We start from the raw sequence: 18,150 nt of genomic DNA, 5'->3' as shown, positions 1-18,150 counted from the left end.
GCTGCCTGCTGGCCTGCACTGCTGCCTCAGTCCACAAGGGGTCCAAGCTCCCCACAGACAGGGGCTGCTGGCCCAAGCTCATTGTGGACAGAAGCTGCTTCATGGGATGTGGAGCAGCCTCTGTCTGCAGGGAGTTTGGAGCCCCAGCACCAGCTTCTGCTTCCTACCTCTTGCTGCCCTGATACAGAGGCAACAAGGGGGCGGTGGATATGCGAGAAGTCGATTAGATTAACCAATAAGCCTAGGCTCAGGTTAATTGTCTACTCAACTGCTCATTCACAACCCCAGCCAGGACTGATGATAGACCTGATAGGAGCCAATGAGTGGCCGTCGCCAGCTCCTCTGCCCTGGCTTCTTGTGCTGCTCATGCCAATGCATGGTGCTTGAGAGGAAGGAACATGAGAATGGTCATACTGGGTCAGACCAAAGGTCCATCCAGCCCAGTGTCCTGTCTGCCCACAGTGGCCAGTGCCAGGTGCCCCAGAGGGAGGGAACAGAACAAGGAATCAACAAGTGACCCCTCCCCTGTCACCCATTCTCAGCTTCTGACAACAGAGGCTAGGGACACTATCCCTGCCCTGCATGATTTTATCTAGCTCTTTTTTGAACCCTGTTAAAGTCCTGGTCTTCACAACTCCCTCTGGCAAGGAGTTCCACAGGTTGACAGTGCACTGAGTGAAGAAAAACTTCCTTTGGTTTGTTTTAAACCTGCTACTTATTAATTTCATTTGGTGACCCCTAGTTCTTATGTGATGGAAACAAGTCAATAACTTTTCTTTATTCACTTTTTCCACAGCACTCAAGAGTTTATAGACCTCTGTCATATCCCCCCTCGGACTCCTTTTTTCCAGGCTAAAAAGTCCCAGTTTGATTAATCTATCCTCATGGGATCCGTTCCATATGTAAGCAAGAGATAAATGACTGCCTGCAATGCAGCCAGCTGAAAGAAGAGAGCAGTCCTGGGTGGGGATATGCTCACTCAAATCGTTTAACCCTGAAAGATAATTAACTGTTGATATGTAAATACAGCTAATGCCAGGATGGGAAAGGAATCAGGGGTGTGATTATGTAAATACAATTCAACCAGGGCTGATGGAGGGTGAATTGTTGGAATGGAATGTGGTGTATTGTAACTAATTTGGCTCTTGTGGGGTCACAAACCATGCTACCCCTAAATGTGGGAACTGTAAAATATGACACCAGTGCTTGCAGGAGAGACACCATCATTGTAAGGGGTCTCAAATAAACAAACCTCCCCCTTCCAGAGCTGAGTGAACTGAGTTGGGGGAAAGGGCTTGAGCCAGCCTGCTTCATGCCTGCCAGGTGTGAGCTGTAAGACTGATTCAACCTGTCTCCCCCTCTCCCTCCCTGTCTGTTCTAAGGCTAGACCTAAAGCAGACTCCATAAGGAGTCTCTGTTATTCTAGTGGAAGCTGGAATCTTTTGGCCAGCCTAGGCTAAGAGTTGAAATCACTAAGAACTGAAGTCACTGGTTTGGCCTGGAGCCAGACCCATTGTGACCGGCAGCTGGTGGGAATGAGCAGCGGGTGGCCAGCAGGATGGCTGGCGGGAGTGACCGACAGGAGGCCGGCAGGGCGGCCGGTGGAGCAAGTGGACCACAGGAGCAGTACAACGGTGGCATTGCCTCAGGCCCAATGAGTGGAGTCATCAGGGTGATGTGTCTGGCTCTGCCCTGACAGGACAGAGCTGTAAGTGGGGTGTTTGAAGTGGGGTATGGAGAAAGTTTGGGTAGGTGAACGGGACCCTTACATTGTTGGACTAGTGAGCCTGAGGGGCAAGGGACATTGCTCAATCCACTTGAGCTGGGACGGCTTCTCATGGGTTGGTTATGAACTCTGGTTGTGGTATTCTCCCAAGCTAATGCCATGTGACTTCTCTCTCGCTTTCATTCAAAGTTTCTTTTCTATGCTCAGACTCTGTGCTTGCGAGTGGGGAAGCATTGCCTCTCAGAGGTACCAGGGGTGTGTGAATTTCCCAGGTTACTGGGTGTGGGGGGGCTCGAGCTGGTTGTATGTGAGATGAATGAAAAGGGACTCCTAGATATTGAACCCAGCCCTGGCTACTGCTGGCACTATCTGGCAGAAAGGTTACACGTATTTTTGTTGCCCTTTTCTGAACGTTTTCCATTTTTTGACCACATCTGAATACCGTATTCAAGATATGGGCATACAATATAGAGGCAATAAGATATTCTCTGTCTTATTCTCTGTCCCCTTTTAATGATTCGTAACATTTTGTTTGCTTTTTTGACTGCTGCTGCACACTTAGTGCCACCAGCTGGCACACCAGACTACATGTGTGGGGTTCCTTCCTGATCCTTGCAGGCAGGCTACATAGGGTATGAAGCATGAAAGCTGATAAAAACCCTTGGAACATGTGAACTTGCTCAGCATTGCTCTTTCTCTGAGACAGAGCAAGTGTCTCCTTTCCAGACTCTTTCAAGCCATTTCTTGCCATGTGCCTGTATGCCCCTTTGTGAGGTGGAGACTGTTGAAGGCACATCTTCGTCGCTTGCTGCCTTTCCACATCTCACTTGGCTCCTCCTGCTCCCAGACCTCCATCTATTATTCCTCCCACATCCCATTATCCCCTTCTTCTGCTCTCAGAAGGCTCGCAGATGCAGAGTTCAGCTGTATGCTGCGGATGCCATCCGAGTGTGATGTCTCATCTTGCACATTTGGGTAAGTCAGCCATGGAATTATCCTGTAATGTGGAAATCATACAATTTCTCTCTGATCTTCCCCGAGCTTAGCATTTCATTTTGCTTATACCAAATGCAGCATGACTAAGTAGGCAAGAAAGGGATGTGAGCCCTTTTGTTACTTAAAATGTGAATTAGACATTCCTGAGGGAAGTTTGTGTTGCATTTGCAAGTTAAAAGTGCATCAATTATCTGTTCTTGGACTCCTTCTAGTGAGATGGCGAGAGACAGTGAGCAGTGGAACTAGAGGCAGGGCCCCGCTGCAAGGAGGGGCAACCCACTCAGTTGATTGCACACACATTTGCTGCTATTGTGGCCTAATGTGGGCCATTACTTATGAACTGCATATGCCAAATCCCGGCATCCAATACCGTGCCGTTCCTACCCAGGCAGCCCACTGCTGAATGACTGTCCCAGACAACAGCTTGCTGGAAGAAAGGCATATGCAGTCAGGAAGAGCCTTGGCACCCTACATAGAACTGGTGCAGCTCAGGGGTTAACCCCAGCACTGGGAGGCTGGAGGAGACACACATATGCTGTCCCACCCTTTGGCATTAAACTTTTATGAAACATGGTCAATGTCTGTGAAAATGTGTCTCTTCCATAGAGATTTACCTCTTCAGGCAGCTGTACCTAGATGAACTAACTCTTACAACACCTCTGTCACCTAGGCAGACTGTTAGCCTTATTTTAGGGAAAGGGAAACTGAGGCAGCACAGGAAGTGAGTTGTCCAGCCTTAGAGAACGAGTCAGTGTTGGAGCCAGGGTGGGCACCCAGCAGTCCTATCTCCAAAGCCAGACCACACTTGGCTCTCTTCCCACATTCCTACGGTGTTCCATGCACTTTTCCTGCATGCTGAGGGGAGTGAGTCCCCGTGCCAGCCCAGCACTGACACCCTGCGGGCTGAGATGTGAGCAACTGGCACATCTCCCTAGATGTAGGGGTGTGTGTGCTCAGTTTTGTCACAACCTAGAGGAGGCTGGGGCCAGGCCTGGCTGGGAATCTGGCCTGTGCCAGAGCAGAGAGCAGTTCTGAAGTAATGGATGCAAGGCAGAATCATTCCGAAGTGAGGGTTTATCAGTAGTGCCCAGGGCCTCCTTTCCCTTCATGTGCTGCTCCTGCCAGTGCCCCTGAAGTTCAGTTGATTTATGAAGGAAAAAAAAACCTCTTGTAAAAAGGTATTAAAGGGGAAACCATCTATCTGCTTTCTGTAGCAGGTTCTAATCAGAGAATCTAAATGGATTATGAACACGAGATGCCCGACATGGGATGAGGAGATAAGGCCAGATAAGACCACACACAGAAAGAGGCAATTAGTTATTGAGTTACAGGCTTTTTTATGTAGGTAACTCAGTGAATGTGGTGGAGTCCCCCTCCCCTCAGCACTGGCTAGTTGGCAGTGGTGAGGTGGGGGAGGGACTGGGTGGCATGGAGGTGTGTGCGCAGGGAGCCATAAGAGCTGGCACATGGAGATGGCGCAGCCCGGGGGAACTGGACTGCCGGCTCTGTTTAGCTGAGGTTCTGGTGCTACCTGGCTCTAGGGACTGGTATTCACTGATAAGGAGCCCTGTCCCCAAAACACACCGCCCCTTGGGAGCCCAAGGCTGCTGGCCTTTCCCGCGCAGAGCCTGGATTGCCCTGGTGTGGCCAGCGTATAAGGGAGGGGGGACCTATGCATGGGGACCTTTGCTTTCTGTTCCTCTGCCTGGTGGGACTTGTGCTCTGAGTGCGACCATGAGCCCTGCTGAAAGCTGGGGCATGTCACTCTCACAGCCAACAGCTCAGCCCTAGAGACGGGGGAGTACGTGGAGGCCCCTGTTGTGCTGTGATGCTTGTAGCCTACACATGGGACAGCTCCATCAGAGACCAAGCCTGCAACGGAGGCTGGATTGAGAGCAGGGGCCAGTTCCTGCAGGCCCTTACTCTGGGGCTGAGGAAGAGTTTGTAGGATCCGGCCCACTCTTGGCTTCTTCTGTTCCATCTAATGGCTAGAGCCCTATCAGCACTCAAGACATGTCACTGTCAGGTCTATAACAAGGCCCCAGCACTAAGCAATGCTACTGGCTTCTCGCCCTCCCTCGGTTTCTCTTGGCTAGAAATGGGATGAGTGCAGTGCTTTGAGTTAGCCTAACTTGCAGTATAAATTGCACTGCCTTATCTGGCAAAAGGTCCAGCCAGAGGACTTGACGAAATGGCCTGACTTACTGAACAGCACACCAGTCTGTTTCAGTACCCCCAATGGCAGCAAGACAGGATGGAGAAGTTGAACTAGAGAGAGGGGGAAGCATGGACATAAATAAATAATATTATCTGCCCCTGGATTTGCAGATACAGCTCATGTGCATCAAAGCCACTTGTCATCTCACAGGGTCCTGCATTCTTTCTCATGCACTGAGTTAATTCCTGCCAGCTCTCCCCAGCTTTAACATGAGAATGTCAGAACGGCCAGACTGGGTCAGAGCAAAGGTCCATCCAGCCCAGTGTCCTGTCTGCCGACATCGGCCAATGATAGATGCTCCAGCGGGAGAGAACAGAACAGGGAATCCTCACGTGATCCTTCCACTGTTGCCCACTGGCCTTTGGCTAACCTATGGCCTTCACTGTGCTTGTTTCCTCCACTCCACTACAGGAGTTCCTATGGTTCTAGTTAACAGCGCTGGCCCAGCCCTGAGCCTAATGTGCAAGACAGAAATGAAAACATCTGTACAGGCGACAGCCCCTAATCATATGGCTGCCCTTGAAATGACATAGGCCTGGATGATGAGTGCAGAAGCTCAGCACTCCCAGAATGCAAGGTGGGACAGGGGGCATGGCAGGAGGCGGTAGACTCCCTGCAGAATCACCTTGGCTGGAATGACAGGGGTGGGAGTAAGGAGGAGAGGAGCAGGGAGTCTGTCTGGCACCATCCTTAACGGATACCTGTGTCAACAGGTAATACCTGCTGCAGTATGAAGAGGTGATGCCCTATAGATGCTCGACAGACACCCAAACAGCAATAATGGGTTAGTTTTCAGATGTGCTGATCACCCACCGCTCCCTTTGAGCTTCTGGTTGTGGGGGGCTCAGAAGTTCTGGCAAGCCAGGACTGGTGGGCTGTGCCATTGGCTACTTCCTTCTCCCTCCACCTGTCCCACTTTCGGGGATGATTCCTGGAAAACTGTGTGGTCTCCTTTGAGTTCCCTGGTCTCTCTGTGGGTTTCTCTGCGGAGAAGAGGCAACTCAGTAGGACTTACTGGGAAGCACCTGGTTGCTGCTCACTATGCAAAGGCCCTAGGATGCAACAGGACATTCACAGAGTTCTGCAAATGCTGCCAAAATGTCCATGAATTTCTGGGTTCAAATTGGATTAAAGTCACTGTCTAGGGAGGAGCACTGCAGAAAAGGATCTAGGGGCCAGAGTGGACCACAAACTAAATGTGAGTCAACAGAGTGACACGGTTGCACAAAAAGCACACACAATTCTGGGATGCATTAACAGCTATGTTGTGAGCAAGACGTGAGAAGTCATTCTTCCACTTTACTCTGCACTAATCAGGTGGATGGGCAAGCGACCAAGGAGCTTGCGAACAGGACAGCAGTGATGGATGGTGATGGGTCTGCTGTTGTTACCTGCACAGCGTGTGCCATGTTTGTCTTCCTCCCGGAAGACAGAACAGATTTCATCTGCACGAAGTGCAAGCTGGTCGACATTTTGGAAGAAAAAATTAGAGGACTGGAGGCCAAAGTGTCGACCCTACGCTCGATCAGAGAGGATGAAGACTTCCTCGACAGAAGGCAGAGTTTAATCCTTCAAGCACGGAAGGCAGAGGAACCAGAGAGGGCAGTACGTGACCAAGAAGAGAACTGGCAGCATGTAACTTCTAGAAGGGGAAAAAGGCCAGCATGGGAATCTCCCGATGCTATAGAGGTAAGCAATCGCTTTCGAGCTCTCTCCACAGGCTCTGCAGTGCTGAAACCTCTGGAAGGGACCTCACAAGGAAGAAACCGGAAGGGAACACCATCTACTGGAAGGCATGGGATGCGTAGTCCTAGGTATGGGGGTTCCACGGCCACCACCCCCAAAAGAAAACAATGGGTGGTGGTGGTCGGGGACTCCCTCCTAAGAGGGACTGAGCCATCCCTCTGCCGCCTGAACCTGGAATCTCGAGAGGTGTGCTGTTTACCGGGAGCTCGCATTCAGGATGTGACTGAGAGGCTTACCAAGCTGATCAAACCTTCCGATCGCTACCCCTTCCTGCTTCTGCACGTAGGAACTAATGATACAGCCAAGAATGACCTTGAGCGGGTTACTGTGGATTATGTAGCGCTGGGAAGAAGGATCCAAGAATTCGGAGTGCAAGTGGTGTTCTCGTCCATCCTCCTTGTTGAAGGGAAAGGACTGGGCAGGGATCGTCGAATTGAGGACGTAAATGCGTGGTTGCGCAGGTGGTGTCGCAGAGAAGGCTTTGGTTTCTTCGACCATGGGACTCTGTTCCGGGCACAAGGATTGTTAGGAAGAGATGGGATTCACCTAACGAAGAGAGGAAGGAGTATATTCGCGGGAAGGCTTGCAAACCTAGTGAGGAGGGCTTTAAACTAGGTTCATCGGGGGACGGTGACCAAAACCCTGAGGTGAGAGGGAAAGTCGGGTACCGGGAAGAAATGCAGAGAGGAAGGAGCATGAAAGGAGGACCCCTGTCTTGAATGGAGAAGATAGGGCAATCAGCTGGTTACCTGAGGTGTTTGTACACTAATGCGAGAAGCCTGGGCAACAAACAGAAAGAACGGGAGGCCCTGGCCCAGTCCAAGAAATGTGACTTAATTGTGATAACAGAGACTTGGTGGGATGACTCGCATGACTGGAGCACTGTCATGGAAGGGTACAGACTGTTCAGGAAGAACAGGCAGGGGAGAAAAGGAGGAGGAGTTGCACTATATGTAAGAGAGCACTACGATTGCTCTGAACTCCAGTATAAAGAGGGAGAAAAACCTGTTGAGAGTCTATGGGTTAAGTTTAAAGGAGCAAACAAAAGCAGTGATGTTGTGGTTGGTGTCTGCTACAGGCCACCGAATCAGGTGGATGAGGTAGATGAGGTTTTCTTTGGACAACTGAGAGAAGCTGCCAGATAGCAGGCCTTGGTTCTCATGGGGGACTTTAATCACCCTGACATCTGTTGGGAAACCAATACGGCAGTACACAGACAATCCAGGAAGTTGTTGGAGAATGTTGGGGATAACTTCTTGACACAGGTGCTGAAGGATCCGACCAGGGGCCGTGCGCAGCTTGACCTTCTGCTCACAAACAGGGAGGAACTAATGGGGGAAGTAGAGGTGGGTGACAACCTGGGAAGCAGTGATCATGAGATGGTAGATTTCAGGATCCTGACCAAAGGAAGAAAAGAGAATAGTAAAATACACACCTTGGCTTCAAAAAAGCAGATTTTGACTCCCTCAGAGATCTGATGGGCAGAATCCCATGGGATGCTAACATGAAGGGGAAAGGAGTCCAAGACAGATGGCAGTATTTTATCATAGAATCATAGGACTGGAAGTGACCTCGAGAGGTCATCGAGTCCAGCCCCCCGCCCTCAAGGCAGGACCAAGCTCTGTCTACACCATCCCTGACAGATGTCTATCTAACCTGTTCTTAAATATCTCCAGAGAGGGAGATTCCACCACCTCCCTTGGCAATTTATTCCAATATTTGACCACCCTGACAGTTAGGAATTTTTTCCTAATGTCCAATCTAAACCTCCCTTGCTGCACTTTAAGCCCATTACTCCTTGTCCTGTCCTCAGAAACCAAGAGGAACAAATTTTCTCCTTCCTCCTTGTGACACCCTTTTAGATATTTGAAAACCGCTATCATGTCCCCCCTTAATCTTCTTTTTTCCAAACTAAACAAGCCCAGTTCATGAAGCCTGGCTTCACAGGTCATGTTCTCTAAACCTTTAATCATTCTTGTCGCTCTTCTCTGTACCCTTTCCAATTTCTCCACATCTTTCTTGAAATGTGGCGCCCAGAACTGGACACAGTACTCCAGCTGAGGCCTAACTAGTGCAGAGTAGAGCGGCAGAATGACTTCACGAGTTTTGCTTACAACACACCTGTTGATACAACCTAGAATCATATTTGCTTTTTTTGCAACAGCATCACACTGTTGACTCATATTCAACTTGTGGTCCACTATGACCCCTAGATCCCTTTCCGCCATGCTCCTTCCTAGACAGTCGCTTCCCATCTTGTATGTATGAAACTGATTGTTCCTTCCTAAGTGGAGCACTTTGCATTTCTCTTTATTAAACTTCAACCTGTTTACCTCTGACCATTTCTCTAACTTGCTAAGGTCATTTTGAATTATGTCCCTATCCTCCAAAGAAGTTGCAACCCCACCCAGTTTGGTATCATCTGCAAACTTAATAAGCGTGCTCACTATCCCAATATCTACATCATTGATGAAGAGATTGAACAGTACGGGTCCCAAAACAGACCCTTGCGGAACTCCACTTGTTATACCTTTCCAGCAAGATTTAGCACTGTTAACAACAACTCTCTGACTATGGTTATCCAGCCAATTATGCACCCACCTTATCGTGGCCCTATCTAAGTTATATTTGCCTAGTTTATCATAAGAATATCATGCGAGACCGTATCAAATGCCTTACTAAAGTCTAGGTATATGACATCCACCGCTTCTCCCTTATCCACAAGGCTCATTATCCTATCAGAGAAAGCTATCAGATTAGTTTGGCATGACTTGTTCTTCACAAACCCATGCTGGCTATTCCCTATCACTTTATTACCTTCCAAGTGTTTGCATATGATTTCCTTAATTACCTGCTCCATTATCTTCCCTGGGACAGACGTTAAACTGACCGGTCTGTAGTTTCCTGGGTTGTTCTTATTCCCCTTTTTATAGATGGCAAAGAAGCTTTATTGAAGGCACAGAAAGAAACCATCCCGACACGTAGCAAGAGAGGCAAATATGGTAGGAGACCGGATTGGCTTACAGGGGAAACCCTTGGTGAATTTAAGCACAAAAAGGAAGCTTACAAAAAGTGGAAACTTGGACAAATGACCAGGGAGGAGTTTAAAGGTATAGCTCGAGAATGCCGGGGGGTTATCAGGAAGGCGAAAGCGCAAATGGAATTGCAACTGGCTAAGGATGTGAAGGATAACAAGAAAGGTTTCTACAGGCATGTTAACAAGAAGAAGGTGATCAGAGAGGGTGTGCAGCCCCTAATGGTTGAAGGAGGTAACCTAGTGACAGAGGATGTGGGGAAAGCTGAAGTACTCAATGCTTTCTTTGCCTCTGTATTCACGGACAAGGTCGGCTCCTGGACTTCTGTGCTAAGTGATGCAAGATGGGATGAAGATGGACAGCCCGTGGTGGGTAAAGAACAGGTTAGGAACTATTTAGAAAAGCTAAACGTACATAAATCCATGGGTCCGGACTTAGTGCACCCGAGGGTACTGAGGAAGTTGGCAAATGTCATTGAGGAGCCTTTGGCTATTATCTTTGAAAAGTCATGGAGATCGGGAGAAATCCCGGATGATTGGAAAAAGGCAAATGTAGTGCCCATCTTCAAAAAAGGGAAGAAGGATGATCCAGGGAACTATAGGCCAGTCAGTCTTACCTCGGTTCCTGGAAAAATCATGGAAGGGATCCTTAAGGAATCCATTTTGAGGCACTTGGATGAGAGGAAAGTGATTAGGAATAGTCAGCATGGATTCACAAAGGGCAAGTCATGCCTGACCAATCTGAGTAGCTTCTATGATGAGGTAACTGGCTCGGTGGACATGGGGAAGTCAGTGGATGTTATATACCTTGACTTTAGCAAGGCTTTTGATACGGTCTCCCACAATATTCTTGCCAGCAAGTTAAGGGGATGTGGATTGGATAAATGGACGGTAAGATGGTGTAGGGGATCTACCCCCAAGGAGGGGCTTAAGTCCGCCCCTCAGTTACCAAAGTTGTTTGCAACTCCACGCGACTCACTTCGCTCGTGCCTCTCGGCGGTTGGGGAAAGGGGGTCCGGGCCCGCCCTCGCTCCGGACCCCAGCCCAGGGCCCTAAGGTTAGGGAAAGATTCCCCACCTAGCAGGGGGGTCGAGACCCCTAAACTCCCCTGCTCTCAGGGTCTACGTCCCCGCCCTGGGCCACTTCTTCCCCCGAGGTTCGCTTGCCTCACCTGGGTTCACTCCCTGGTCCTGCCCAGGGTCTCCAGTATCTGTGACCGTCCACCGGCTCTTGGGGGAAGTACGCCTCCTCGGTCTCCCCCCTGCTTGCCGGCCTCCTGCGCTCCTTTGAACTGCCCGCCGGGCGCAGGCAGATGACGTCACCGCCCTCGTCGGCCTCGGGCCCCTCCCCCGGCCGACCTCCCCGTGACGTCCCTCCTCCCGCCTCCTCCCACTGCTCATTGGCTGCGGGGCCTGCCAGTCCCGGCTCGTCCCCCGGCCGGCGCGCCGGCCCTGCCGCTCGGGTTAAGCGGGTGTCTTTCCGAGCCGCGGCGGGGGGTGAGCTTTCCCCCCGTGCTCGCGGCGTTCCGGCAGTCCCCAAGAGGGGCGGGGCTACCTCGCCACAGATGGATAGAAAGCTGGCTAGAAGGCCGGGCCCAGCGAGTAGTGATCAATGGCTCGATGTCAGGATGGCGGTCAGTTTCTAGTGGAGTGCCCCAAGGTTCAGTTCTAGGACCGGTTTTGTTCAGTATCTTTATTAATGACCTGGATGAGGGGATGGATTGCACCCTCAGCAAGTTTGCGGATGACACTAAGCTGGGGGGAGAGGTAGATACACTTAAGGGCAGAGATAGGGTCCAGAGTGACTTAGACAAATTGGAGGATTGGGCCACAAGAAATCTGATGAGGTTCAACAATGACAAGTGTAGAGTTCTGCACTTGGGACGGAAGAATCCGAAGCATAGTTACAAGCTGGGTACCAACCAGTTAAGTAGTAGTTCTGCAGAAAAGGACCTGGGGGTTACAGTGGATGAGAAGCTGGATATGAGTCAACAGTGTGCCCTTGTAGCTAAGAAGGCTAATGGCATATTAGGGTGCATTAAGAGGAGCATTACCAGCAGATCCAGAGATGTCATTATTCCCCTTTATTCGGCATTGGTGAGGCCACATCTGGAGTATTGTGTCCAGTTCTGGGCCCCCCACTACAAAAAGGATGTGGACGCATTGGAGAGGGTCCAGCGGAGGGCAACCAAAATGATTAGGGGTCTGGAGCGCATGACTTATGAGGAGAGGCTGAGGGAGTTGGGTCTATTTAGTCTGGAGAAGCGAAGAGTGAGGGGGGATATGATAGCAGCCTTTAACTTCCTGAAGGGAGGTTCCAAAGAGGATGGAGAGAGGCTGTTCTCAGTAGTGACAGATGGCAGAACAAGGAGCAATGGGCTCAAGTTATGGTAGGATAGGTCCAGGTTGGATATTAGGAAAAACTATTTCACTAGGAGGGTGGTGAAGCACTGGAATGGGTTACCTAGGGAAGTAGTGGGTCTCCATCCCTAGAGGTGTTTAAGTCCCGGCTTGACAAAGCCCTGGCCGGGTTGATTTAGATGGGATTGGTCCTGCCTAGAGCAGGGGGCTGGACTTGATGACTTTCTGATGTCTCTTACAGTTCTATGATAAGGGGATGGTTTGAGAATATGATCTTGGTAACTAATTGACCATTCATTATCAGTGGGAAATAGGTCAATGGAGGGATGATAGGAGTTGCTATAGAGAACTTTCTGGGTGTCTGGCTGGTGAGTCTTGCCCACATGCTCAGGGTTTAGCTGATCGCCATGTTTGGGGTCGGGAAGAAATTTTCCTCCAGGGTAGATTGACAGAGACCCTGGAGGTTTTTCACCTTCCTCTATAGCATGGGGCACAGATCACAGCTGGAGGATTCTCTGCATCTTGGGGCCTTCAAAGTATTTGAAGGCTTCAATATCTAAGATATAGGTGAGAGGATTATTCTAGGAGAGGTGGGTGAGATTCTGTGGCCTGCACTGTGCAGGGGGTCAGACTAGATGATCATAATGGTCCCTTCTGACCTTAAAGTCTATGAGTCTATGAGGCCTCAGTTGGAGTATTGTGTTCAGTTCTGAGCACCACATTTCAAGAAAGATGTGGAGAAATTGGAGAAGGTCCAGAGAAGAACAAGAAAAATTATGAAAAGTCTAGAAAACATGAGCTATGAGGGAAGACTGAAAGAATTGGGCTTGTTTAGTTTGGAAAGAAGACTGAGAGGGGATATGATAGCAGTTTTCAAGTATCTAAAAGGGTGTTACAAGGAGGGGGGGAATTGTTCTCTTTGGTCTCTGAGGACAGGACAAGAAGCAATGGGCTTAAACTGCAGCAGGGGACAGTTGGACATTAGGAAAAACTATTTACCTGTCAGGGTGATTAAAGAGTGGGATAAATTACCCAGGAAGGTTGTGGAATCTCCATCACTGGAGATATTTAAGAGCAGGTTGGACAGACATCTATCAAGGATGATCTAGATCAATGTTTCTGAAAGTGTTCTGCAAAATCACTCTACGAAACACATTAACTGACTGCCCCGGTTTGTTTGTTTACTGGCGCTGCAGCCGCGGAGCTTCGCGGCTCCCATTGGTTCCGTTTTCTCCTTTGCAGTGAAGGGGAGCTGCAGGAAGTGGTGTAGATCAGGCTACTGCTTCCCCTGGCTCCCCTTGGCTGCAAAGGATGAAACGGAGCCACTGGGAGCTGCGAGGCTCCGTGGCTGCGGTGCCAGTAAATAAACAAACCGAGGTGGCCAGTTAATGTGTTTCTGAGAGTGATTCCTCAGAACACTTTCAGAAGCCCTGGTTTATATGGGGCTGGGTCCTGCCGTGAGGGCAGGGGACTGGACTTGATGACCTCTTGAGGTCCCTTCCAGTCCTAGTATTTAAAAATTTATATAGTTTTTGAATAAGACACACAGACTGCAAAATTAAAGCCAACTTGTGTATAATTACCCCATTGCTCTTTGCAAAGTTTGTGGTTTAAATGATTGCCTGCAGATAATTTGCACCTACTGAACATAATTACTGTAAGCCAGGCAAAGAAACCCCCATGTTCAGCTTTCTTAGATCAGGGTCACTTGTGGGTTTTTATGGATCACAGTGTCAGCCCTAGTCTCACTGGGAGCTCTACATGCTACTGTCATTAAACAACCATCCAAGCCAGCGTTCCTGTCTTCAAAACTGCATTTCAAGTGATTTGGTCTGTCCAATGCTCCCTCCGAAAGCTCAGTGTATTGCTCTGCACTCATGGGCCAAACCAAGATACTGTGACATCATATTGGACACCTGTGCAGTTTGGAGTCAGTGATAGCAATTGGCATGCAGTGGCAGGGTAAATGCACAGGTTGTACCTCCCTTAACTGGGACTCCCTGCTCTGGCAACTGCCATGGTTCGGCAACGACCACAGATGATCCTGGACCACAGAGCCCAGGAGCAGGGAGGTCTGGCACCGGTAACTCAGCTGGGAGCCCCAGTATATGGTGGGGGAAAAGAGGGGAACTGGCAGCACAGCATGGAGTTCTGGTCCCAGCGGCAGCCGTGGAGCTCCTGCCCTACTGTCAGCCAGGGATCTCTGGCCCCGGCCACAGAGCTTCAGCCTGGCTGCGCAGCTCCGGACCCAGCTACAGAGCCAGGCAGCTCCGGAACGCGGTTCTGGCTGTGGAGCTCTGCCCTCGCTGCAGAGCTCTGTCTGGCCCAACCCACAGAGCAAAGTGGCTATGGAGCTCTGGCCCTGGCAGCAGTGGGGCCAGCGCCATCTAGAGAGCCCTGGGAGGCTGGAACCCTAAGTCTGGGTCAGGAGCAGAGGGACCTTAGCAGGTCTGTTAAACCCCTCATTCAGGAACAGTCAGTCCCGAAGGTGCTGGGCCAGTGAAGTCCAACCTGTATTTCATGGGTATTATGAAGTCACAGATCACATTGGTTTCTCTTTAAATTACACTGGTCACAAATATTTAAGTATCATCCATTTTTTCTTCTCTGAAGCTATAGCTGCAACTTTTCTCAGCTAAGCACATGCTATAACCATGTTAAACCCGTGCAGAAAATGTCACACACAAAAGGGAAACTGGTAACATGCAACATTTTGCCATTGCCTGTTCGCAAATTTCCTTCAGGCACATAAGTATTTTTCACAGCAGCACAGGCGTCCCTCTTCCTTATTCCTCTAAGTGCCAAATCTCATTTGCTCCCAAACACCTCTGGTGATGGAGCACTGACAACTTCCCTGGATAAATTATGCTGTTGCCCGATTGACCTCTTCATTACAAAGCTTTGCCCTAATGGAGAACTTGAATTTTCCCTTTTCCAGTGTGAGGCTGTTATCTTTGACATAGAAAAATTCCTTCCATTCCTCCCTCTTTCCTACTTTGTTACCCATCAGCCTTGTATTGCCATGCCTCCTCTGGGTTACTGCTTTGTCAAGTTCTCCATGTCAGGGCAAGAACTGGCTGAAAGCACCTGGTCTCTGACTTGTTTTGGGGAGGGACTGCTTACCTAACTATGGAAAGGAGTGAAGAGGGGTGTAACCACTGGAAATCTAAACACAAAAGAATGGAAAGTGGAAAGAGAGGCTCAAGCAATTGTCTCCCCCAGTCCTGGCACCAGGATGGAAAGAAGACAGGACACAGCTGGGCCCGGGAGCCACACAGCTGATGCTTCTCATGGCAATGACAAAATACAATTTATGAAACAGAAAGGGTTACCCCAGCCCAGACACTTGGAAATCAGTCTGATTCATGCAAAACGTTGGAAAGAAATGTATGCACAATCCATTATTTTTCTGGTAACCTTTTCAACTCCGTCTGTTTGTTTTCATTTTGACAGCCTCTCTTGCAGCTTCCAACACAATTTGCCTGGCTCTTGAAGTTCAACCCAGCGTCACTTTTCCTGTTGACCTAGGTGTTCCCTGTTATCACACTTCTGGAGCTGGGGGTGCCAGCTGAACTTGACATTGCTCCTGTATTCTTTATATGACAGCCAAACTCCTTTGTAACCGATCAAACCCCTTGTCTTTTTGCAACACAGCTGTGCAGCACACAGAGGAACTCCAAGGGACTGGTAACACTTGCTAGGTTAGGTATCAACCAGCCAAGATGCTGACATTGGGTAGCATGGCTCAAGCAGGGAAGCAGAAATTTCTCTTTGGAGCTCAGCAAGCAGCTAAAAAGCCATACTTCCCTACCAGCCCAGCTGTGCTGCTCAGCAGCTTTTGGGAAGCATCCCAGCCACTGCAAATGACAACATGAGTCAAGAATCAGGATGGGGAGGAGGGGCCTGTCCAGCTCCTAATTCACTTCCTCAGTGAGATGAAAAGTTTAAAGGGGCCCAGCTACTGTTAGAGAACAGTGGCTGTTAGAGGGGGAGGGATCTCAGGTGCAGTGGGTGGGAAGGAGAAGCTGCCTCTTGAGCTGCCGTTTCAGCTCAACATTACATGGGCATGATCTTGGAAATGCTCAGGAATGGGGCATGAGATGTTTGCATGGTCTTTCCTCACATTCATTTTGTCCCCCACCCATTTTACCCAGCAGACACATGCCAGGCTCTAGAGAACTGGTAGAGCCAGGAGGCAAGGAGCCAAAGTCATCCCTAGTCATGCTGTGAAATCTATTGTGGCTTTATCACATGCCTGCCTCGCAATACTCGGTGTGATCCTTTCCTCAAATGCTCCTGGAGTCAAGTGAGCCTGCTAGCCTCTGGCCTGAGCTTTAAAAAATGTTTCTTGCCCTCCTGTGTGCAGAGGAAGTCTAGAAAGTATCATGTCCCCAGGCTTAAAAGAACCCACTACTTATCTACTACTTATAAAACAGGTATTAAACAAGGCTGTTTGGAGGTTGACCCGGATTTCTGAGGACCTGGGGTTGGCGATGCAGGGCAGGAGGGCTTACAGCACAGATGGCCAGTCCTGGGAGTGAAAGCCTGTCGCCAGCCATTTGCAGAGATGTCCAGCAAGCGTTTTAAACATGGCACGACAGTGCATGAAGCTCTCCAGCTTGGAGAGTTTTTCAGAAGTAAAGATAAGAGCAAGCGAGTGCCTGATTTCCAAGGGAGCTGCTTCTCTCATCCTTAGGAGCTGTAATGCACAGTGGAGAATGCTAATTTCATTCCAAAGGTGGAGCAAAGTGGCTGTCAGACACTGGAAGTTTAAACCAACATTGATTTTCCTAGTGGCCCTTTAAACCTCAGCTATATACAGTCGCACTGGGTGCTCCTGGGACAGTATCACTGCCCACCTAATTGATTTTGATTTTATTTTCACTGCAGCGGTGTAATTACGAAAGCCTGCCATAATTATTGAAACACAACTAGAAGTATTTCATTATTAAAATACCCCGATGGCTTATTATTAATTCATTAAATAAATTTGGATTATCTCTCTCAATAATTAATGCAATGAAGTTTATTCTGTGAACTCTTCCTCTTCCTAGTAATGTGTCAGTTTTTAGTTTTAAAAGAAAAAACAAAGCCAAGTACTGGAAAAAAATACAGCCCTCAAAGTATGAAATCAAGTGAGCCCACGGAGACTTCGGTCTTGTGGGTTACAGGTTTACCCCGGAAACTTTGTACCTGAGCTGACATAATCTTTCAAACTATGGGGGAGAGGAAGCTTCTGTATTAATGTGGAGTGCGAGTTATGGCTGAAATCCTGGGATGTCCTATTCCTCCAGCATCCCAGGAAATCTCAGTATTTTCTCCCCTACTGATTTTCTCTCCGCCACCCGATGGGGCCAATATGGAAGTGGTGAAATAATGCAATTTTTGTGGTATTCATATCACCCAGAGAAGCTCAAAACGTGGACTGGAAACCTGATGAGACCTCTGAGGCCCTCAGACCCATCTTACAGGTTCCAGCAGTCAAGTGACTTTGGATGCTTCTATAACCTTCTTTGGTTATATACTCAGCACTCATGTTTCCCAGGGATTTCTCCATTCATGGAACATTAAGAAGGTGAATGACACTAGGAAATACAGATCTACAGCTTTTCCCCCTTTACCATTACCATTTGTAAAGCAATCTTCCATTTCTGAAAGTAGCAAAGTGCTATTCTTCTTATTTACCACTGTGAAACTTTGCCTCCATATTTTTATGGAAATATGTTTTTGAATAAGAACATGCATAATGTAAAAATGCTTTATGCAAAATAGGTCAAGTAACCTATTGTTCAGGAGCCTGCGATCCCCTGAATGTGTATATTCTATTTGTATGCATGTATCATTCTTGTATGTGATGTTAACAACATGAATTGTAAACCTGCTTAGTAATTTAGAATTTCTAGTGAAAGCCATTAGTGTTACTTAAGGTACTTAATGGCCTGGGGCTGAAGGCAACAATCTGTGAATGGTTTTGATTTTCCTGTAAGCCCAAAATGTGGTTGGTTCTACAAAGAGATGTGATCATGCCATATGGTTCTGGAACCCAACTTGAATCTGGTCATTTTCTGTG

This window comes from Pelodiscus sinensis, chromosome Z, assembly GCF_052426305.1.
Source record: "Pelodiscus sinensis isolate ZL-2025 chromosome Z, ASM5242630v1, whole genome shotgun sequence".
Lineage (NCBI taxonomy): Eukaryota > Metazoa > Chordata > Testudines > Trionychidae > Pelodiscus > Pelodiscus sinensis.
The sequence above is the reverse complement of the archived record's forward strand: the minus strand, read 5'-3'. Positions refer to the sequence as shown.